Source organism: Crinia signifera, chromosome 4, assembly GCF_055691185.1.
Source record: "Crinia signifera chromosome 4, ASM5569118v1, whole genome shotgun sequence".
NCBI classification, from domain to species: domain Eukaryota; kingdom Metazoa; phylum Chordata; class Amphibia; order Anura; family Myobatrachidae; genus Crinia; species Crinia signifera.
Genome location: NC_139220.1, coordinates 317,185,984 through 317,211,654, shown reverse-complemented (window position 1 = coordinate 317,211,654; position 25,671 = coordinate 317,185,984). Strand labels below are relative to the sequence as shown.

The 25,671-nt window shown below is 45.0% G+C and overlaps 1 protein-coding gene across 5 annotated transcripts in view; it reads right to left on the bottom strand.

The window, feature by feature from the left end:
* Positions 1-25,349, bottom strand: part of LOC146075885 (uncharacterized) — a 37,774-nt gene extending 12,425 nt beyond the window's left edge. The window contains exons 1-4 of one of the 5 annotated variants that reach the window (XM_083185553.1): positions 24,961-25,349; positions 24,068-24,229; positions 16,339-16,402; positions 15,160-15,311 (exon numbers count right to left, since the gene is read on the bottom strand). The gene's annotated coding sequence lies outside the window, so the exon portion shown is untranslated. Of the gene's footprint in view, positions 1-15,159; positions 15,312-16,338; positions 16,403-16,961; positions 16,986-18,612; positions 19,957-24,067; positions 24,230-24,960 lie in introns of those variants that run through there. The other 4 variants (XM_083185554.1, XM_083185555.1, XM_083185557.1 and 1 more) reach the window with 4 other exon arrangements.
* Between the last annotated feature and the right edge of the window lie 322 nt (positions 25,350-25,671).

Below are 25,671 nucleotides of genomic sequence, written 5' to 3'. Positions count from 1 at the left end.
GCGGCACACAAGCGATGCACCCGTGATGTGTGCTGAGCAATCTGTGCATCTAATGTAGGATAAGCAGGATAGACAGTGCATGCATCACTATCACTATAAGGTGTACACACGGGGCGACGCTGCCTCCATGCTGAGTGAGGTGCTAAAGCACAGATCTCTCAGCACACATGGCGGCACACAAGCGATGCACCCATGATGTGTGCTGAGCAATCTGTGCATCTAATGTAGGATAAGCAGGATAGACAGTGCATGCATCACATCACCACTGGGGAATCTATATTTATGACCTTGTTTTCTCAAACTGCTATTTAGACGGGTTACCAGGGTGACTAATTTATACACGTACCCGTCTATATAGCAGTTTGCCGTAGTCACCCTGCCGGCTGACTAATTTTTAGACACGTACCCTGTCACTTTTGTTAAGGTTCTGTACTCACGCCTCTTTGTTTTGGTATGCCCTTAACCCAGCCCATTATGATAATTTTGTTTATATATGACATGTCAATAGCCCAAATCGAGAGAGTGTGTACGGTGGTACAATCTTTTTTATGCGACTGTTTGGACGGGAGTACATCGGACGTCGCAAGTAAAATTGTACAGGTGTGTTTGCACGTATCGGCTGTTGTTTGTGGACGGTCCGACGCGCCTATGGTCGGACGAACGGTCGCAAGAAAACAGGGATTGTATAGATGTGTACCCAGCTTAAGGCCTTGGCCTGTATATGACTGGTGCTTCTGTGTGGCTCATAATGAAGATGGAAGCCATCCCTGTAAAAGAATGCCTGAGGGACAAGTCAGATGCGATTTACCCAGAACTTCCCCCGGCAGCTTCCCTGGAGTTCTACATGTGATTTGGCACTTGATGTGCCATTGATCGCATGAGATATATCTGACCATATTGCATGTACATAGATTTATCTGATGGAATGGTCCTAGGGGATGGCATGAGTGCTAGGAGGGGGGTGGCCAAAACAGTGAAATAAAAACAAGGAGCCATTTTAAAACCTCTGCACAGTCTGCTCTGTGATTACTGAGGCTGTTTTTCATGAACAAACTGCTTTATCCTATTCTGTGATGGCTTCTTATCACTATCACCTTCTGCAAGCCTACGGCTTTCTGACGTTGAGATGTGAGAGGAATCAGCAATGGAAGAGGGTGAGGTCCTGCTGGAACTAGGAGTGGCTGCTGAAGAGGGACTCGCTCTCTCACATGTCGCTACTGACCCAGATAAGGGAGAACAACCCAGAGGACTATCGCAATTACTTGCACATGGATGACGCTACCTTCCAGGCATTGCTGGGCCTGGTGACTCCCTACATTGAGAGGCTAGATACCAGCCTGCAGAGGGCCATCCCTGCTGAGGAGAGGCTTGAGGCTACCCTGCGGTTCCTGGCTACAGGGTGGTCACTGGAGGATCTGAAGTTCGGGTCTTCATCTCTGCACAGGCACTGGAGCGTATCATCCCAGAGATGTGCAAAGCTATAGTAGATGTGCTGCAGAACCAGTTGTTAAAGGTAAATAAATACACACCTCACATGTTGTATATACAGATGGAGCAGCGGTTATTCATCTGGATGGGGCTCCATAGCTTTCTGTCTCGGCGCGACATGTGCAGAGAATGGGACACGCGTGAGTGTGACATGCTTGCGTACTCCATTTGTGGCAATGGGATGCATGATTGTGTGAGACGCTCGCACTATATGCATACGCTGGGCGCACGCACCCAAGTCTGCAGACGGGGGGCGTGGGGCAGTGGCAGATAGTCGCTCCCATGGTAACGCCCAGCATTTCATGGGCGTTCCCATGCAAACGCTGAGTGTTCCCATGGTGATTGCACCATGATGGCAGTGCCGGGCATTATTGGATGTCAGATGCCTGCTCACTTCCTTCCAAATGTGCGCGTATATCTAAGTGACATGAGACTCATTTAGATATTTGTGCACTCACCAAACCATTTGATGGTCGGTGACCATTGAATGATGTGAGAGTCCCCCCCCCCCCCCGGCCTGCAAATAGATGTTTATGTTAAACATCTACAGTATTTGCAGCCTGTGTGAGCATAGCCGTGGTGCGAGGGGGGGGGGGGGGGGGGGGAAGGCGAACCAGAATTCACAGGGAGGCTGGGGGACTTAAAAGGCTGCAAATTGCAAGACAACCAGATTAAGGTCCTCTACACCTACAGCATGTAGGTATCTATATGCAAATAATGCATACATTGAGGTGCAGGTGGGTGGGTGGTGGTGGTCTGTGTCTTAGCATTTGAAACTGTATGACATCATTTGCGGGGGGGGGGGGGGGGGCAAAAATATAGGGCATGACTTTGTGGGAAGTAGTATCATTCATCAACATCATTCAAAATGGTTAAAAGGAATACCTTTTGGACAATTCACTAGAGCAAAAAGGAACTGCTCTAACCCAGAGATATGTAATCAACAGATAGATGAGATCGCTGATAGATTATCAGCAAAAGGGTATGCCAAAGAAACCCTTGAAGCCGCTAAAAACAAAATTGGACAAGTAGAGAGAGTCGAACTTCTAAAAGTCAAAACGCCAAAAACTGAGAATGATAATAAATACAAATGGGCTTTTATATCACAATTTAATAATCTCCATTTTAAAATTGAACGTGTTTTTAAAAATAATTGGCACCTAATTAAACAAGATCCAATTTTAGGCGACTTAGTACCAAATAAACCTGTTTTTATTTACAGAAAGTCTACATCACTAAGGAATCATCTAGTTAAAAGTACCCTGGAAGAGGCCCCCCGACATAGCATACGCACAAAAGGGTTTCATAGATGCGGCGATTGCCTTATGTGCAAAACAGTGAAAGGAACTATTAAAAAAATACCTGATTTTAAAGTTAATGGAAAGATTTTTAAAATAAATGAATTTATAACATGTCAGTCAAAGTATGTAGTATATTTATTGGAATGTTCTTGCTCATTGTTTTATGTGGGGAGAACCAGCCGACCATTAAAAACTCGCCTTGCGGAACATATCTACAATATCCGTAAAGGTTTAGTGACCCATACTTTTTCAAATCATTTTAAAGACTGTCATAATTCTAAGGAATGCTTTATCACTAACTTTTGGGGTATTCAATTAATTACACCCAAATGGCGTACAAGAGATTTGGATAAACGCCTAGCCCAGAGCGAAATGAGGTGGATACACCGTTTGAACACCCTTGTTCCCAAGGGTTTAAACGGTGATTTCGAATTAAAGCATTTTTTATCCTGATTTTTTATCTTGAATTCCGTTTATCTATGTTTTTATCTTGATTACTTAAATTTTAATGACCGTCCCTCCATAAGGTTGTTTTACCCATATCTGTTTATATGTTACATAAATGTATGAATTATGGAGTTTTTAACACTTATTTGTCATCCTGTAGTGTTTGTCTGTATATATTTAATATGGTTTTAATACAGCAATGCGACAAACACAGACCTAATTGGTCCACCTATGCAAGCCATTTGTTTGGAGTGCATGCGTGGGTTGGAACGCACACGCTATGCAGTATGGAACGCACAGCCATTTTCTGACGATAACGGAGGACTTTATTGTTGTGGAACGCACGCTTTATGACGCGTGGAACGCACAGACATCTTGCTTCCGGTCAATACGGAAGCAGGATGCGCAGGAAATTTAAACATCAGACGGTATTTATACCGCACTGTGGCAAGGCAAAGACACGCTACTGATGAAGGATCCGCTGTGATCCGAAACTAGTTTGGCGTGTCTTGCCACACTTTGTTCACCCACCCCGTTGGACTCCAGTCACTTCAGCACCCCTGTGGACGGCAACTCCAGCTCCGGATCTGGACTGTTTTTCCATTGGACAAGCGAGTTTCTGACAGTGTCCCGGGCTTATTTTATATGCTTTTAACCCCCAGCTAAATTGTAAGTGTACATCTTTATTAAATAGTGTCTTGCTTAAACGTTATGCACTATTAGTGTACCTTCTTTTTCTTGCATGTCTGGAGGAATTTAGCAACAAGCATTTCTATTGGAACTTTGACCCTCTGGGTCGTGAAGAAAATCCTTCAGCATATACTCTAATTGGGAATTGTGCCCTTGTTTGGTGACTATAAGGAGAACCTTTTCTAGCGCAGTGTGACATTCTTCTTTTTACACATGTATATATACACACAGCCCAGTACAGACGCTACTACACCATGCCATATATACACACACAGCCCAGTACAGACACTACTACACCATGCCATATATACACACACTGCCCAGTACATATACTACTACATCATGCCATATATACACACACAGCCCAGTACATACACTACTACACCATGCCATATACACACAGCCCAGTACATACACTACTACACCATGCCATATATACACACAGCCCAGTACAGACACTACTACACCATGCCATATATACACACAGCCCAGTACATACACTACTACACCATGCCATATATCACACAGCCCAGTACATACACTACTACACCATGCCATATATACACATAGCCCAGTACATACACTACTACACCATGCCATATATACACACACACACACAGCCCAGTACAGTCACTACTACACCATGCCATATATACACACAGCCCAGTACAGTCACTACTACACCATGCCATATATACACATAGCCCAGTACATACACTACTACAGCATGCCATATACACACACAGCCCAGTATATACACTACTTCACCATGCCATATATACACACACTGCCCAGTACATACACTACTACATCATGCCATATATACACACACAGCCCAGTACATACACTACTACACCATGCCATATATACACAGCCCAGTACATACACTACTACACCATGCCATATATACACACAGCCCAGTACAGACACTACTACATTATGCCATATATACACACAGCCCAGTACATACACTACTACACCATGCCATATATACACACACAGCCAGTACATACACTACTACACCATGCCATATATACACACAGCCCAGTACAGACACTACTACACCATGCCATATATACACACAGCCCAGTACAGACACTACTACACCATGCCATATATACACACAGCCCAGTACATACACTACTACACCATGCCATATATCACACAGCCCAGTACATACACTACTACACCATGCCATATATACACACAGCCCAGTACATACACTACTACACCATGCCATATATACACACACAGCCCAGTACATACACTACTACACCATGCCATATATACACACACAGCCCAGTACATACACTACTACACCATGCCATATATACACACACAGCCCAGTACATACACTACTACACCATGCCATATATACACACACAGCCCAGTACATACACTACTACACCATGCCATATATACACACAGCCCAGTACATACACTACTACACCATGCCATATATACACACAGCCCAGTACATACACTACTACACCATGCCATATATACACACACAGCCCAGTACAGACACTACTACACCATGACATATATACACACAGCCCAGTACATACACTACTACACCATGCCATATATACACACACACACAGAGCCCAGTACATACACTACTACAGCATGCCATATATACACACAGCCCAGTACATACACTACTACACCATGCCATATATACACACAGCCCAGTACATACACTACTACACCATGCCATATATACACACAGCCCAGTACAGACACTACTACAGCATGCCATATATACACACAGCCCAGTACATACACTACTACACCATGCCATATATCACACAGCCCAGTACATACACTACTACACCATGCCATATATACACAGCCCAGTACATATACTACTACACCATGCCATATATACACACAGCCCAGTACAGACGCTACTACACCATGCCATATATACACACACAGCCCAGTACAGACACTACTACACCATGCCATATATACACACACTGCCCGGTACATATACTACTACATCATGCCATATATACACACACAGCCCAGTACATACACTACTACACCATGCCATATATACACACAGCCCAGTACAGACACTACTACACCATGCCATATACACACACAGCCCAGTACATACACTACTACACCATGCCATATATCACACAGCCCAGTACATACACTACTACACCATGCCATATATACACATAGCCCAGTACATACACTACTACACCATGCCATATATACACACACACACACAGCCCAGTACAGACACTACTACACCATGCCATATATACACACAGCCCAGTACAGTCACTACTACACCATGCCATATATACACATAGCCCAGTACATACACTACTACAGCATGCCATATATACACACACTGCCCAGTACATATACTACTACATCATGCCATATATACACACACAGCCCAGTACATACACTACTACACCATGCCATATATACACAGCCCAGTACATACAGTACTACACCATGCCATATATACACACAGCCCAGTACAGACACTACTACACTATGCCATATATACACACAGCCCAGTACATACACTACTACACCATGCCATATATACACACAGCCCAGTACATACACTACTACGCCATGCCATATATACACACACAGCCCAGTACAGACACTACTACACCATGCCATATACACACATAGCCCAGTAAATACACTACTACAGCATGCCATATACACACACAGCCCAGTATATACACTACTACACCATGCCATATATACACACACAGCTCAGTACATACACTACTACACCATGCCATATATACACACACTGCCCAGTACATATACTACTACATCATGCCATATATACACACACAGCCCAGTACATACACTACTACACCATGCCATATACACACAGCCCAGTACATACACAACTACACCATGCCATATATACACACAGCCCAGTACAGACACTACTACACCATGCCATATATACACACAGCCCAGTATATACACTACTACACCATGCCATATATCACACAGCCCAGTACATACACTACTACACCATGCCATATATACACACACAGCCCAGTACAGACACTACTACAACATGCCATATATACACACAGCCCAGTACAGACACTACTACACCATGCCATATATACACACAGCCCAGTACATACACTACTACACCATGCCATATATACACATAGCCCAGTACATACATTACTACAGCATGCCATATATACACACACAGCCCAGTATGTACACTACTACACCATGCCAGATATACAAACACAGACCAGTACAGACACTACTACACCATGCCATATATACACACAGCCCTATACAGATACTACTACACCATGCCATATATACACACAGCCCAGTACATACATTACTACACCATGCCATATATATACACAGCCCAGTACATACACTACTACACCATGCCATATATACACACAGCCCAGTACATAAACTACTACACCATGCCATATATACACACACAGCCCAGTACAGACACTACTACACCATGCCATATATATATATATATATATATATATATATATATATATATATATATACACAGCCCAGTACATACACTACTACACCATGCCATATATACACACACACAGCCCAGTACATACACTACTACACCATGCCATATATACACACAGCCCAATACATACACTACTACACCATGCCATATATACACACACAGCCCAGTACAGACACTACTACACCATGCCATATATATATATATATATATATATATATATACACAGCCCAATACATACACTACTACACCATGCCATATATACACACACACAGCCCAGTACAGACACTACTACATCATGCCATATATATATATATATATATATATATATACACAGCCCAGTACATACACTACTACACCATGCCATATATACACACACAGCCCAGTACATACACTACTACACCAATACCATATACACACACAGCCCAGTACAGACACTACTACACCATGCCATCTATCACACAGCCCAGTATATATACTACTACACCATGCCAAATATACACATAGCCCAGTACATACACTACTACACCATGCCATATACACACATAGCCCAGTATATACACTACTACACCATGCCATATATACACACACAGCCCAGTACATACACTACTACACCATGCCATATATACACACAGCCCAGTACAGACACTACTGCACCATGCCATATATACACACAGCCCAATACATACACTACTACACCATGCCATATATACACACAGCCCAGTACATACACTACACCATGCCATATATCACACAGCCCAGTACAGTCACTACTACACCATGCCATATATACATAGAGCCCAGTACATACACTACTACAACATGCCATATATATAGCAATTTAAAGAGGTCCCCTTTGTAGTGGTATGCAATCACTTGTTTAATAAGCATGCTCAACGGGTTTCATCCATCAAATGTACCTGGACGTCAGGAGCATTCTGATGAAATCTGGGTATATTTGATGGATGATCTCTTATCCATGCACTCATTATATCCTGCATTGATTATTGCAATAGTCTCCTAACTGGTCTTCCCAAGAACAGACTCTCACCACTGCAATCAATTTTAAATGCTGCTGCTAGGCTGATCTTCCTTGCAAGACGCTCATCGTCTGCTGATCCGCTCTGCCAGTCCCTCCATTGGTTGCCTGTATATTACCGTACTAGCTGACCCGCCCGGCGTTGCCCGGGAAACCCTTGGGGTTTCTTTATTTCCAAAATTGCTGAAAAATGTCATCTTACAATATGCTGTGCCAAAGACCTAAGATTGTAATTTGTTAAAGATTCCACCATAATGTTAGAATGTGTTTGCATTGATACTCAATGACGGCAATGAAATCAGGTGTGGTGTTGTTGTTTGAAACACAACGCTCCTGAGTTGATAACTTGTATGTGTTGATGAATTCCACATCCACTCCTGAGATTTAGCACCTACTGTATGACATATCCTCCAACATCTGAGGGTCAAAAATCGGTACAAAATCAGAAAGGGATGTGGCCACACCTCCATTTCTATACTTTAAAATTGTACAGTTTCTAGGGTGTGTAATTACAGGCGCTGAGTACGAAGGGACCGGGGTGGGCGTTACTTACCCCGCCATGATTAATTAAAAATTCACTGCTTCCTGCCACTGCCACTCCCCTCACCGAACCTGCAGCAGTCTCTGAGGTCTGGGGATCTGTAAAGCACATGCACCGGGCATCTCTATCAAACAGTGGGGCAGCCCCTGAGTGTGGGAGCAGGTCCACGGGCCTGGCCACATGATGTCATGACGCGACGCACGCTACCCGCACCACTGTAATGCCCCACTGGGAATGGGTGCAATGGGCCAAATTCTTCCCTACACCCGCCGAGCCAATCCACTGATCCAGCCATCACAATCATCAATGGGTGCATTGATAAGGTTTGAGTGTAAGAAGTTGAAGAATAAGACTGAGAAAAAGAATTGCCAAGTTACAAAGTGTACAATTTACTCAATAAATCGTGAAAAAAAATGTAAGTGTACAAATGAATAGAATTTCAATAGAAATGAAAGTAGGATTAAAAAATAAGTTCTGATTCAAACTGATAATTGTTTGGATGGGGTGGGTTGTGAAACAAATCTATAGGTGGGGGTATGGATATTGTGGGCATAATTGGTGTTTGATACACCTACATGGGGCCCTCAATTGATGGGATTTTCACTACAGTGTCACAGTCACATTGTCACCATAGGGGGATTCCCAATTGGGGTCCAGGTGGTCTTTTAGGGACCCTTTACAATCCTGTAGGTCTCTTCTCATTGAGCTTACGGTCTCCCTTAATGATAGTCAATCACTGAGGGAGACCATAGGCTCCAGGAGAAGAGACCAACGGAATTGTAAAGGGGTCCCTAAAAGACCACCTGAACCCCAATTGGAAATCCCCCTACGGTGACACTGTAGTGAAAATTTCTCATCATCTGGGTACCCCCTGTAGGTGTACCAAACACCAATTATGCCCACAATATCCATACCCCCTCCACCTATAGATTTGTTTCGCAACCCACCGCCATCCAAACAATTATCAGTTTGAATCATAATTTATTTTTTAATCCTACTTTCATTTCTTGATTGTACTTCTATGTACACATATTTTTTTCACGATTTATTGAGTAAATTGTACACTATAACATGACAAATCTTCATCTCAGTCTTATTCTTCAACTTCTTACACTCATAACATTCAAACAAATGCATGCAGCGCTCATGCCCATCGACCAAACATTATCTATGAACCAAAAGAGTCTGGGAAACCCTTAAGGCAGAGCAGTGCCTGATATCCAACTGACTAACAGGGTGAGTGCAGTGTACCCACTTTGTATTGATCAATGGGTGCATTGGCCAGGACGAAGATTTCTCAGTGCAACTGGCCGGGGAGCGCAGTGACAGGCTGGAGGACTGGAGAGACGGATATGGGGAACAAAGTAGAAATGGTACATTAGGTACAGTTTTTATTTGCCGGTACAGACTGTTAAATAAACTGCAAATTATTTTTTATGTGTTCTGTGTGTTTGTGTCTGTTGTACTGTTTTTGTGTGTGTGTTGTAATGTATGTGGTTTTGTGTGTGAGGTGTGCTATGTATATACAGTATGTGTGTGTTGTGTCTTTGTGTATCTGTGCAAAGTTTAAATGTGTGTTTTGTGTGTGTTGTACTGTTTTTTTGGGTGTGTGTGGTGAATGTGGGTGTGTGTTGTGCTGTTAGAGGTATGTTATATGTGTGTATCTGTGCAATGTTTAAGTGTGTGTTCTGTGTATTGTACTGTTTTTGGGTGTGTGTTGTAGTGAATGTTGGTATGTGTTGTACTGTGAGTTGTGTGTTATGTGTGTGTGTGTTGTGTGTATATCTGCCGAATGTGTAAGTTTGTGAGGTGCGCTACGTATATATGTGTGTGTGTGTAGTGTGCTGTGCATATCCTGGCAATGTTTAAGTGTGTGTGTTCTCAGTGGCGTAGCTTTGTTTGGGGTGCCCCCCCCCCCCCCGCCGTTAATGGGGGGGGCGCCTCCCCCCTCCCTCCCCACCCCCACCGTTAATGGGGGGCGCCTCCCCCCCTCCCCGGCCGCCGGTGCCATCCCCCCCCCCATCGCCGCAGGCTTACCTGTCTGCGCATCCCGGCTCCCCTCCTGGCTTCAATTAATAATTCTATGCAGACGGACCACGATAAAATGGCCGCCCCCATACCGCAAACTGTTTCAGAGAACTGTCTGCTTTATGGGGTGGCCATTTTATTGTGGTCCGTCTCCATAGAATTGATTGAAGCCAGGAGTTGTGTGTTTGTTGTACTGTTTTTGGGTGTGTGTTGTAGTGTGTATGGATTTGTATTGTACTACATGCAGTGTGTTTCCAGCGATTTCAGCCCCTATCTCCCCCGTGTGTACACAGCTTAAGTGTGTGAGGTGCTCTACGTATAAATGTGTGTGTTGTGTGCTATGTGTGCGTATGTGGTGTACTGTGTGCGTGCGTGTACAATGTGTACGTGTGTGTGTGTTATGTGTGGTCTATGTATATCCTCAATTATTTCCTAATTGTTTAAAGCCTTCACCATAATGTTAGAATGTGTCTTTTCCCCAGATCATCAATGAAGGAAAATTAAAACTTGGTGTTTTTTTAAATTCTAAGTGAAATTTCCCAAAAACGGCTTCGAGGTGCACACCATCGGGTCCAGAGGTATCATGTTGCCAAATTTGGTGTCTCTGAGTGCCACGGTGTGTCCGCAATGCGACGGACACGCACACACACACACACGCACACAGACTCTTCAACTTATTATATAGATTCAATATAAAACACTTCTACTTGCATATAAAGCTATTAACCATACTGCACCAGCATATATCTCTGCACTTATCACAAAATATCTCCCATCTCGACCACTCCGCTCTGCACAAGATTTGCGTCTCTCATCTGAGCGGATCACTAGCTCCCATTCACTATTACAGGACTTTCATCGGGCTGCTCCCATCCTATGGAATGCCCTTCCATGCACAATTAGACTCTCCGCTAGCCTCCAAACTTTCAAGCGTTCCCTGAAAACTCACCTCTTCAGGCAAGCCTATCATATTTAAGTTCTACACGCATAACCCTCTGAGGCACTTATGTATTATATAGCTTCCCTTCTGGACTTGTAACTTGTTGGGACTGCTATGCTATTACTGATGCCTGTCCTTGTGTTTCCCTCCTATATACCTAATAGATTGTAAGCTTGCAGCAGGGCCCTCTAACCTCCAAGTCTGTCTGTTACCCAGTTTGTTTTATCACTGTCTACTATTGTAAAGCGCAACGGAATCTGCTGCGCTATATAAGAAACTGCAAATAAATAAAATAAATAAATAAATGAAACGCGTTGAGCAGGGAACACAGACTGTTGTCATCTTGTTGTATTATTGAAATGATTTTATAGTACTGCACTAGGTTCTCCAATGTTCTCCATCTTTCTTCTAAGTTTCTAATATATGCTGGAACATTGTGAGAGAAGAGGAGTGGTCTCTGGAGGAGCTGGATGATTGGCTGTACATGCTCATTATACAAGTGGTGGAATACCACTACAGAAGGTGCACCTTTACATTTTTGGGTGTGCTATGGTGGAGGGTTGGAAATTTACATTCCAAAAATATTACACAAGGAGGCGCTCTTCTCACTACTGTCCTACAGATTATCTTTAGGAAGGGCTATTGGAACTGACCTGCTGGAGAGTAGCAGCCGTCCTAAGGAGAGATTGTGCTTATAAAAGTCTAAAGCAGCCCATACACGCTGCTTTGTGGGCGTGCTTTCCGTGCTGTACTAGCACGGATCACATTGCATTGCATGTGCATCCGTTGTGCATGCAATGCCATGCAATTTGATGAAACCTAAGTACAAAAAGTATGTGCTTGCACATACTTTTTGTACTTAGGTTTCATCACATTGCATGGCATTGCATGCACAACGGATGCACATGCAATGCAATGCAATGTGATCCGTGCTAGTACAGCACGCCCACAAAGCAGCGTGTATGGGCTGCTTAAGGGCCCCTTACACTTGTGAGATTTTGTGAGATTTTGTGAGATTTTGTGAGATTTGACCCAATTCAGGTGGATTGAGTCAATTTATCTGACAAAATCTGATGTGCCTGTCTGACAAAATCTTATGTGCCTGATGTGTAGGACACAATCCACAATCCTGTGCCATTGGGTATAACCAAGAGATTGAAAGAGATTGATCCTCCTGCACATAGGATAAATCTTGAGTCAATCAGGTTCAATTTGTTGATCAATAAGTTGAACAAGTGTAAGGGGGGCCTAAAGCAATGGTTCTCAAACCCAGTGCTCAGGACCCCAACATTGCACATTTTCCAGGTGTCCACACAGAATCACAGGTGAAATAATTAGCTTCACCTGTGATCTTTTAAAATGAGTCAGTGAATAATGAGTGCACCTGCCAGGTGACCTGGGAAACGTGCGCCTGTTGGGGGTCCTGAGGACCGATGTTGAGAACCACTGGTCTAAAGGAATAGAAGGTACTATCCTTATATGTATTGATGTTTTATGTTTAATATTAGTTTTTCTGTTAGTTTGAGTGGGCGATACTTGTACTTGTACCGCCGATTATATGATATATAGATAGATTTATGGTCCTTCTGTAAAGTTATATTATCACAGACTGTGGGAACGGATATTTAAATGTGGCCCTGAAACTGTGGTTCTGAACTTTCTAGAACAGGCCTGATCAACAAATGGCTTCCAGATGTTGAGGAACTTCTGTCCCAGCATGCATTGCCACAGTTTTCATATTATGGAAAACCAGATCTGTTGCAAAGCATTCTGGGATATGTAGTTTCCCAACCATGTGGAGAGCAATAGGTTCTAGAGGGCTCACTTGCTGCAGGTCATGTGTAACTAGCAGGGAGCCATGAGTCTGGAGCAGCACACATACGGGGCTAGCCCTGTACATCAGGGGGGAGAGAGACTGTATCTGTGAGGAGTGACCGGGGCTGCAGCACTAGTGTCTTACCTCAGATGAGGGCTGACTGCTGCAGGACATGTGTAACTAGCAGGGAGCCATGAGTCTGGAGCAGGACACATACGGGGCTAGCCCTGTACATCAGGGGGGAGAGAGACTGTATCTGTGAGGAGTGACAGGGGCTGCAGCGCTAGTGTATTACCTCAGATGAGTGCTGACTGCTGCAGGTCATGTGTAACTAGCAGGGAGCCATGAGTCTGGAGCAGCACACATACGGGGCTAGCCCTGTACATCAGGGGGGAGAGAGACTGTATCTGTGAGGAGTGACAGGGGCTGCAGCGCTAGTGTCTTACCTCAGATGAGTGCTGACTGCTGCAGGTCATGTGTAACTAGCAGGGAGCCATGAGTCTGGAGCAGGACACATACGGGGCTAGCCCTGTACATCAGGAGGGAGAGAGACTGTATCTGAGAGGAGTGACAGGGGCTGCAGCGCTAGTGTCTTACCTCAGATGAGGGCTGACTGCTGCAGGTCATGTGTAACTAGCAGGGAGCCATGAGTCTGGAGCAGGACACATACGGGGCTAGCCCTGTACATCAGGAGGGAGGGAGAGACTGTATCTGTGAGGAGTGACAGGGGCTGCAGCACTAGTGTATTACCTCAGATGAGGGCTGACTGCTGCAGGTCATGTGTAACTGTAACACCCTCAAATATTGATGGCACTAAAAGGGTGCTACAGTGGGTTAACCAATATGTATATAGTTGTAAATAGTGAGAATAGACACATTTTGTCATACTGCATATGTCTCATAGAGAGTACCTATTGTGGTAAATAAATTGATCCCCATAGGGGACAGTTCTTTAGAACTTTCTTAGAAGACAGTGTCAGTGATTATTTATGTATGAACACAGTGTCAGGTTGCAAATTCCTCATGGAGGACATTGAAAGTGTAAAGAGAAGTTTTCCCCTTTTCTGCAAAGTTGGACTCTTCCACCCTGTACACAGATGGAACTAATTGCTGGGTTGCAGGGGTGGACACCTAGACACCTACAGGGGACGTTTGTCACACTTCAATAAAGTTGTTAAGCCCGTGGGCAGTGAGGACAGGTCTGGACACGCGGGACCTGTTATAAAAGTGTCAGCCGTTGAGAGCTGTTGTGTTGCGCAGTTTCCTCCAGGAGTTACGGAGAGCAGAGGTGCACAGTCCTATATGGTGATTTATAACCCTGTGGAGAAAAGATAAGGACTTACCAGAGGTTCAGGAAGCTCCGTGGGTCCTCCTTATCAGCAGTGACATCATAGCAGCTTCACCCAAGCACAACGTGCAGTTCCCAGCAGGGAGGTCCTGGAGGCTGGTCGTTTGGTCATAAGAGGCGGCAACAGGGCGGAGATAAGGCAGAGACCTGAATGACAACACGAACGGGGAGTGGTGAGTGTGGCCCAGCCCCCAGCCTAGCCCATAGCTACACAGAAAAGCACAGCCAGAGGTAGATTGACAGGTACCATATCACGCCTCCCAGCAGCAGCATTACACAGAAAAGCTCAGCCAGGGGCAGACTGTCAGATCCTATATAAACATCTCTTAGCAGCAGCATTACAGCGAGGGACAGAGCCTAGTGTAAAGATCATGTGCACATTAAACCTTGCTCAGGTCTTCAGTAGAGGTCGAGATCAGTGATCCATCACATAAAGAGACACTAGCTATTTAGTGTGCACGGACTGTGTAAAGTTACAGGGAAGTTACAGTTGCTGCTACAGAGAGAAGAGGAAAGTCATCAATCCTCCAGTATGACAGGGATCCTTACTTAACCCATGGCATCCCTAGTTTTCAAGAACAAACAATAACAATTGTAACTACAGAACATTCAGAAGCTTTGTCTACAATGTGTCCAGTTCTAAAAGTTAACTAAGGAGCTGCATTTATGGTTTATAATCAGCACTTTGCAATTGTACCGTTATAACCTGTAATAATACACCCTTCAAAAGTAGACTGACAGCTAGAGTAAAACACCTAGCTATTGCATTGCAGAGAGAGTTGTAGTGAAGAGATTGCTTCCGTAATATTAGCTATAGACTGAGACAGAAAAAAGCAGTAAGATCAAAGCTAATTCATGATACAGACACCACACTGAGGAATATAACTGATTCTCCGTTCTGTCGGGAATAAATCATATTCACTTCAACTCTATGCTAAAGTGTACACTAAATTAATGGGAGGACGCTCCCACTACTGACATGCAGTGAAAGTGTATGTTTCAGTGACAGTCAGTTCTAAACTTCAGGAAAATATTTCCTCCGGAAAACATCTCCATAGCTACTACTAAAGGACATACAGGAAAAGTTACGGACCAAGGTAGTTAAATCTGAATTCAAATAGACAGTCACAAACTTTACATAGTTTTGCTCATTCCTCCAAAGGAATTACCTTACCGTGACATCCACAGTGTGGACTTTGTTTTGTCTTATTTTCAGGGACTTCATATACGATTGTAGTCTGTAAAGTATAATAAGAAAAGCGAAATGTTTTAAAAGTAATACTAAGAAAAGAAATAGCGTTAGAGTTAAAAGCAAGGCTGCAGCCTTAGATAGTTAAAATATCACTATATTTTAGAAGTGGCGCCTGTTAATGTGAATGTTATTATATAAGGTGATGTGTGGTGATTCCCTTATGTATTGATGTGGTTTTTTTTTTAATTGTTTATTCTTGTTGTTGGCAAATTGCCATTCACCTTTTGCTCATTCCAGAACAGTGAAGAAGCGTTCCAGTTTAATAAATCTTACTGTTACTGTGACCTTGTATTTCATTGTATAAAGTGTTGCATTGCGATTCATAAGTCAAGTAATTACAGCAGTTACGGGAACAGAACACCAAAAGCCGCTGGATCCTAACGAAAGTATATCCACACCCTAACTCCATACTTACCGGCGTGCTACATAACTAGCAGGGAGCCATGAGTCTGGAGCAGGACACATACGGGGCTAGCCCTGTACATCAGGAGGGAGAGAGACTGTATCTGTGAGGAGTGACAGGGGCTGCAGCACTAGTGTCTTACCTCAGATGAGGGCTGACTGCTGCAGGTCATGTGTAACTAGCAGGGAGCCATGAGTCTGGAGCAGGACACATACGGGGCTAGCCCTGTACATCAGGAGAGAGAGACTGTATCTGTGAGGAGTGACAGGGGCTGCAGCGCTAGTGTCTTACCTCAGATGAGTGCTGACTGCTGCAGGTCATATGTAACTAGCAGGGAGCCATGAGTCTGGAGCAGGACACATACGGGGCTAGCCCTGCACATCAGGAGGGAGAGAGACTGTATCTGTGAGGAGTGACAGGGGCTGCAGCGCTAGTGTGTTACCTCAGATGAGGGCTGACTGCTGCAGGTCATGTGTAACTAGCAGGGAGCCATGAGTCTGGTGCAGGACACATACGGGGCTAGCCCTGTACATCAGGAGGGAGAGAGACTGTATCTGTGAGGAGTGTCAGGGGCTGCAGCACTAGTGTCTTACCTCAGATGAGGGCTGACTGCTGCAGGTCATGTGTAACTAGCAGGGAGCCATAAGTCTGGAGCAGGACACATACTGGGCTAGCCCTGTACATCAGGAGAGAGACTGTATCTGTGAGGAGTGACTGGGGCTGCAGCGCTAGTGTCTTACCTCAGATGAGTGCTGACTGCTGCAGGTCATATGTAACTAGCAGGGAGCCATGAGTCTGGAGCAGGACACATACGGGGCTAGCCCTGCACATCAGGAGGGAGAGACTGTATCTGTGAGGAGTGACAGGGGCTGCAGCGCTAGTGTGTTACCTCAGATGAGTGCTGACTGCTGCAGGTCATATGTAACTAGCAGGGAGCCATGAGTCTGGAGCAGGACACATACGGGGCTAGCCCTGTACATCAGGAGGGAGAGAGACTGTATCTGTGAGGAGTGACAGGGGCTGCAGCGCTAGTGTGTTACCTCAGATGAGGGCTGACTGCTGCAGGTCATGTGTAACTAGCAGGGAGCCATGAGTCTGGTGCAGGACACATACGGGGCTAGCCCTGTACATCAGGAGGGAGAGAGACTGTATCTGTGAGAAGTGACAGGGGCTGCAGCGCTAGTGTCTTACCTCAGATGAGGGCTGACTGCTGCAGGTCATGTGTAACTAGCAGGGAGCCATGAGTCTGGGGCAGGACACATACGGGGCTAGCCCTGTACATCAGGAGGGAGAGACTGTATCTGTGAGGAGTGACAGGGGCTGCAGCGCTAGTGTCTTACCTCAGATGAGGGCTGACTGCTGCAGGTCATGTGTAACTAGCAGGGAGCCATGAGTCTGGAGCAGGACACATACGGGGCTAGCCCTGTACATCAGGAGGGAGAGAGACTGTATCTGTGAGGAGTGACAGGGGCTGCAGCGCTAGTGTATTACCTCAGATGAGGGCTGACTGCTGCAGGTCATGTGTAACTAGCAGGGAGCCATGAGTCTGGAGCAGGACACATACGGGGCTAGCCCTGTACATCAGGAGGGAGGGAGAGACTGTATCTGTGAGGAGTGACAGGGGCTGCAGCACTAGTGTCTTACCTCAGATGAGGGCTGACTGCTGCAGGTCATGTGTAACTAGCAGGGAGCCATGAGTCTGGAGCAGGACACATACGGGGCTAGCCCTGTACATCAGGAGAGAGAGACTGTATCTGTGAGGAGTGACAGGGGCTGCAGCACTAGTGTCTTACCTCAGATGAGGGCTGACTGCTGCAATCTGCTTATTTCCTCCACCCTGTTACTGGAAGATGAGAGAAGTGCAGCGCGATATCCAGGTCTCTGATCTCAGATCCTCACATCTGCTGCTGGGAGTCTTTCCTCTCACACACCCCAGCCTGGTGTCATGGCTGACTGACAGGAAGTGGAGCATCACTACAGCCCTGCTGACTAGAAGGGGCCAGTCTGAGAGGACAGAATCACTGCCAAGTGACATCACAGATGTGTGTGTGTGTGACTGGACAGCTGCAGCCATTGGAGAGAGCTTGCCAGAGAAAGCAAATCATTGATCTAGTACAAATAGAATGGGTTTCACATTCACTCACCATCAAGTCTGACCCTTCCACATCTGAGCAACAGAATCCGGCTGATGGAGGCCAGAGCTAATGTCACAGACCCTCCCTGAAAACTTTTGGGCATGCCTGCATTATTCATGACACTACAAGAAACCGGACAGTTACCACCGACAAATGGTGGCTGTCTGTCAATCAAATTAGACCATTCGCTACTTTCCTCACTTTTTTGCCTTGTGTGTCCGCGGTCGTTTGGTAAATAATAGGATTGAGAATTCGCTCAAAAGTAATCAGCTCTGAATACCCATCATGGGACAAAATGGCTGCTGCATGAGACACACACCTGCATATGTTAGAGGCAAAGGGAAGGTCTTATACTCTGTATGATTAGAGTCATTCAGCAAGTGTAGCATTCTGCAGTTTGCACGGCTATATAATATATTAATAACTTTTCAATGATTGACTCACTTTCAAGGCCCTACATGACCAGGGCCCAAGGTACCTGCAGCAGCTGCTGATCCCTTACTGTCCTACTCGATTACTACGATCCACTGAAGAAGGACTACTAACAGTACCCAGAATCTCCCTGAATTCATCTGGGGGTCGAGCTTTCAACTTTGCTGCTCCATCTCTGTGGAACTCTCTTCCTCGCACAGTGCGAGAAGCGCCCACTATAGAATCCTTTAAAAATAGACTAAAGACATACTTATTTACTCAAGCATTTCACTGACATCTACTGTTAAGTTTGTTTTGTATTTCGAGCTGTAAAGACAATGTGTGAAGCACTTTGAGTCCTATTGGGAGAAAAGTGCTATATAAATATCATTATTATTATTATTATTATTATATGTCCTGAATGACATTGCAGAAAATAAGGTAACATAAGCATGGGTATAGGTAAGAGTTGCTGAATGAACATATATGTCCACATATTTATATTTTAACAACCTTCTCGGCAAACAATGCTCTCTTATGGTGTGTACAGACGGTGAGATATGGCTTCCGATGTTGCCGATATATTGAACATCGGAAGCCATATCGCATGCTTTTTTAGGGCTTGCAAGCCCTAAAATGCGCTGCCGATGCGTGCTCCCGTGTGATCGGCAGCCAGATAGAGACGGCAGCCAAGACTATATAGTCTAAATTGTGCCCCTCCATGCATGCCGCGCGATGCGAGTCCCGATGCGATCTGATCCCATCGGGACTCGCATAGCAAGGCATATCGCCCCCGTGTGTACACACCATTACACTACTTGCCCTGCACTCACTGCTCTACTACACTACTCGCCCTGCACACTACACTACTTGCCATGTATACACAGCTTCCCTAAACACACAGCTCTCCTACACTACTCCCAAGCACTCACTGCTCTCCTACACTACTCGCCCTGCACACACAGCTCTCCTTCACTACTTGGCCTGCACACACTGCTCTCTTACACTACTCCCTCTGCACACACAGCTCTCCTACACTACTCGCCCTGCACTCACTGCTCTCCTACACAACTCGCCATGTACACACAGCTCCCCTACACTACTCTTCCTACACACACACTGCTCTCCTACACTACTCCCCCTGCACACACAGCTCTCCTACACTACTTGCCCTGCACACACTGCTCTCCTACACTACTCCCCCTGCACACACAGCTCTCCTACACTACTCGCCCTGCACTCACTGCTCTCCTACACTACTCGCCATGTATACACAGCTTCCCTACACTACTCTTCCTACACACACAGCTCTCCTACACTACTCGCGTTGCACTCACTGCTCTCCTACAGTACATGCCATGCACACACTGCTCTCCTACACTACTCACCATGCGCATACTGATCTCTTACACTACTCACCATGCACAAACTGTTCTCCTACACTACTTTCTCTGCACACACTGCCCTCCTACACTACTCGCCATGCACACACTGTTCTCCTACACTACTCTCTCTGCACACACTGCTCTCCTACACTACTTGCCATGCACACACTGCTCTCCTACACTACTCGCCATGCACACACTGCTCTCCTACACTACTCGCCATGCACACACTGTAATCCTACACTACTCCCAAGCAGACTCTGCTCTCTAACACTACTCCCCCTGCACACACTGCTCTCCTACACTACTCGCCATGCACACACTGCTCTCCTACACTACTTGCCATGAACACTACTCTCCTACACTACTCATCCTGCACACACTGCTCCTGTACAATACATGCCCTGCACACACTACTATCCTACAATACTCCCCAGGCACACAATGCTCTCCTACACCACTCCACCTGCACACATTGCTCCTCTACACTACTCACCCTGCACACACCGCTCTCCTACACTACTCACCATGCACACAATGCTCTCCTACACCACTCCCCTGCACACACTGCTCCTCTACACTACTCTTCCTGCACACACAGCTCTCCTACACTACTCCCAAGCACTCACTGCTCTCCTACAATACATGCCATGCACACACTGCTCTCCTACACTACTCCCCCTGCACACACAGCTCTCCTACACTACTTGCTTTGCACACACTGCTCTCCTACACTACTCCCCCTGCACACACAGCTCTCCTACACTACTCGCCCTGCACTCACTGCTCTCCTACACTACTCGCCCTGCACTCACTGCTCTCCTATACTACTCGCCATGTACACACAGCTCCCCTACACTACTCTTCCTACACACACTGCTCTCCTACACTACTCGCGTTGCACTCACTGCTCTCCTACACTACATGCCATGCACACACTGCTCTCCTACACTACTCACCATGCGCATACTGCTCTCTTACACTTCTCGCCATGCACAAACTGTTCTCCTACACTACTCTCTCTGCACACACTGCTCTCCTACACTACTCCCAAGCACACACTGCTCTTTTACACTACTCACCATGCACATAATGCTCTTACACTACTCCCCCTGCACACACTGCTCTCCTACACTACTCACCATGCACGCACTGCTCTCCTACACTACTCACCATGCACGCACTGCTCTCCTACACTACTTGCCATGAACACTACTCATCATGTACAATACATGCCCTGCACACACTGCTATCCTACAATACTCACCAGGCACACAATGCTCTCCTACACCACACTTGTGTAATCAAAAGAGTAAGGGGGAAATTTACTAAAGGAAATTTGTAAAAAAATTGGTGTATTTGTATCCAGAAATACACTTATTTTTGACATTTACTATCCCGAAAATACTACAAATTTCCTTTAGTAAATTTCCCCCTAAACATCCAATTATACTCATAACATGAACATATATAAAACAGTGAAAACAGACACAAAGCGCTCATTAATAATAAAAAAAAGGGTAATCGCAGTGACAATTAATTAAATTGATATCACCAAATAAAAGTCCTTCAATACTTCAATCCTGATGATTGCCCATTAATCCTGAAAAAAGAAAATACACTCCCTTCTCCCATGGAATTAACCATGTGTATGGAGGAAGATGGAAAAGATATAGTGCAAATGGTCTTTTTAAAAGAGATGAGTTATATTTAAAGATTACACTTACAATCTGTAGACATATAATGAAGCATGAATGTAAATTCCAACTGGCAAACAGCAGCTGATGACTTTTGTGTGTCACTGTGTGGTGCTGTCACTGTGTGGTGCTGTCACTGTGTGGTGCTGTCACTGTGTGGTGCTAGCACTGTGTGGTGCTAGCACTGCTTTCGGCAGCCAGCTCACTCCTTGTTTTATATTCATTGACAACTTAAAAAAACAGATACAAAACAGTAACACACACTGGGCCAGATGCACTAAGCTTCAAAAGTGATAAAATGCAGAGTGATAAACCACTACTCCTATATTGCAACAAGAAAAGGCCATTTTTTTCAATGTACAGTGGCCCTTATTCTAGTTCACTCGGAAAGGCAAATTCCTTCTCAAATGGACAGAACCATGTGTACTGCAGGTGGGGCAGATGTAACATGTGCAGAGAGAGTTAGATTTGGGTGAGTTATTTTGTTTCTGTGCAGGGTAAATACAGACTGCTTTATTTTTACACTGCAATATAGATCTCACTTTGAAGTAATACCCCTTCCAAATCTAATTCTCTCACAAGTTACATCTGCCCCACCTGCAGTGCACATGGTTTTGTCCATTTGAGAAGGAATTTGCCTCTGCGAGTGAACTAGAATAAGGCCCAGTATGTTCTATGTTTCCCTGTATGTAATGTTTTTTGTTATTTTATATGTTCAACTTAAGTTATTAGCCTGTTCCTACTGTTCTAAATCAAGTTAAAAATGGTACTTGCTCATCTTTGCGGCCACCGCTTCTGCTACGGAACATACGCAGCGTACGGTAAGCCGCGAGGGTTATTTTCGCAGTCCACACCACCATCTATTACCTTTAAATAATGTTTTGGCGAACGAGCCACCAAGCCCGAAGCGTGGTGAGCAATCGGGAGGGGACAATCGCGATTCACGTAGCGGCTAATGTAACTGGCGTAAGCAGATTGTGAGCCGCTGTGAGATGTAGCAGGCTGTGAGCCGCTGTGAGATGTAGCAGGCTGTGAGCTGCTGTGAGATGTAGCAGGCTGTGAGCCGCTGTGAGATGTAGCAGGCTGTGAGCCGCTGTGAGATGTAGCAGGTTGTGAGCTGCTGTGAGATGTAGCAGGTTGTGAGCTGCTGTGAGATGTAGCAGGTTGTGAGCTGCTGTGAGATGTAGCAGGTTGTGAGCTGCTGTGAGATGTAGCAGGTTGTGAGCTGCTGTGAGATGTAGCAGGCTGTGAGCTGCTGTGAGATGTAAAGTTTTGCTAGTTAATGCTTCACTTTTTTTTTCCCTCCGTGACAAATTTTATTTACCACAAAGCATGAATCATGTATCCAATGTGTGTGTAAGCTGTAAGCCTCCAACAAGATAAACTTAATAGAAGGATTATTTATCATCTCATAAGTTTATTTCTGTATTATAGGCTTAACTAGACAGTTTATAAAAAAAAAATGAAACATCAGTAAACATCGGTTTTAGAGTCACAATGTTTAGGTCTAAATGATGTTTTGTAACCAATTTTGAAAAACATCATTTAACTGATGTCCCATCCCTAGAGTGCAGGGTGCAGAGGTCACACAAGAAATACAATAATACACAGATCATATACCTCAGCCTGTGATGTGTGTGTTCGGAATGGAGTCCGGCCAGCTCTGTGTGCAGACACCAGGGGAACTTCCTGCCTGGTCACGTAACTCCGCCTCTCTGACGTCATCCTGTAGTTCTGAAGTCCTCTCTGTACTACAACTACGGGTGCCCAGATGTTCCAAACCTGTAATAACATGACAAAGCGCAGCAAGCCATAAACCAGTGTAGCAGCATTACAGATAGGACAAAAGTATTCTAACTAGTGCAGTGTGACACATAACACATTTACAGACAAGAGGAGTTTTCAATAAAGAAAATTTTATTTATATATATATATATATATATATATATACATACACACATATAGGCTTGCCTACCCTCCCGCATTTAGCGAGAGGCTCTCGGCTTTTGTAGGAGCCTCCCGCTGCCCCGCAAACCCCCCCCCCACCCATTCCTCCCGGTTTTCGGAAACCCCTCTGGGAAATGGAGGGGGCAGGGTTCACAGCCAGCCAACGCGCAGCGTGGTTCTGCAATGGCCGAGCTGCTGTAATGCTGCCGCTGATAGGAAATCATGTGCTGTGTGACTGCCAAGGCATTAGTGATGGGTAGTTCGTGAATGATTAGATCAAAATGAACTAATCTTCAAAGTGAACTAAATCGTTCAGATCACTGCTCTGGCAAAGATTAGTTCATTTAGTTCACCAGGAAGTAAAGCAAGTGGGAGGTGTAACACAGACAGACAGAGCCCAGCAGATCCATAAGGCTCATTTACTGGATCTTTCCTTCCTGAATCTAAAGTTAAAAGTACAACAAAGCCCAGGAAATACAGATCTAATAAAGGAAAAATATGCACTGCCTAGCAAAAGTCTATGTGTGGTGTGTCTGTGAGTGAGATTGTGTGCTCATGCTGCTCACCTTTCTGTGATACTATCATTATATGATTAGTTCAGATGTCCAAACACTTGCTGCTGCTTCTGGTACTGGGTCCTGAGCATACTGCTGTGCTAAATCTTCTGCTGGGACCTGTGTAGATGCTTCTGCAGCAGCCATGTTATCAGCTCTCATGCAATACACAGGAGGCAGTACATGGTAGCTGCCAAAGATGGCAGTGCTGAGCTCAGACATGGTCTGGACTCTGCGGATCCAAATGAACTACATTGTCCTGATGACTCATGAGTCCTGCAAATAGTTCAGTAGTTCAATTAGTTCACTGATCATACAGATCCCTGAACTAATCTCTGACTATACAGCCATAATGAGACTGTACAGTACCTGTGAGCTACCATGTGTGGCACTGCTGTGCTCAGGCATTTGTATTGTGTGTATGCAGCCACAGACACAGTGCTGGCTGCTGCATGTTATACAGTATACTGTAATAGCTCTGTTACTCCACATTACAGTCAGAGATGGATATGTATGAACCTTCATGATGCATACAGTGGAGCAGTTGCCCCTAGCAACCAATCAGCAACTGGTTACTTTGCAAAGTCTCTACTTTATCTCTCTCCAAGGTCAGTTACATCGGGGCAAGGGGACACATTTTTTTTCTAATTACTGTATTTTAAAAGCAGAAAAAATTGACTTATTAAATTACTCTGAATTTGGGTATTTTACTTGCATAATATG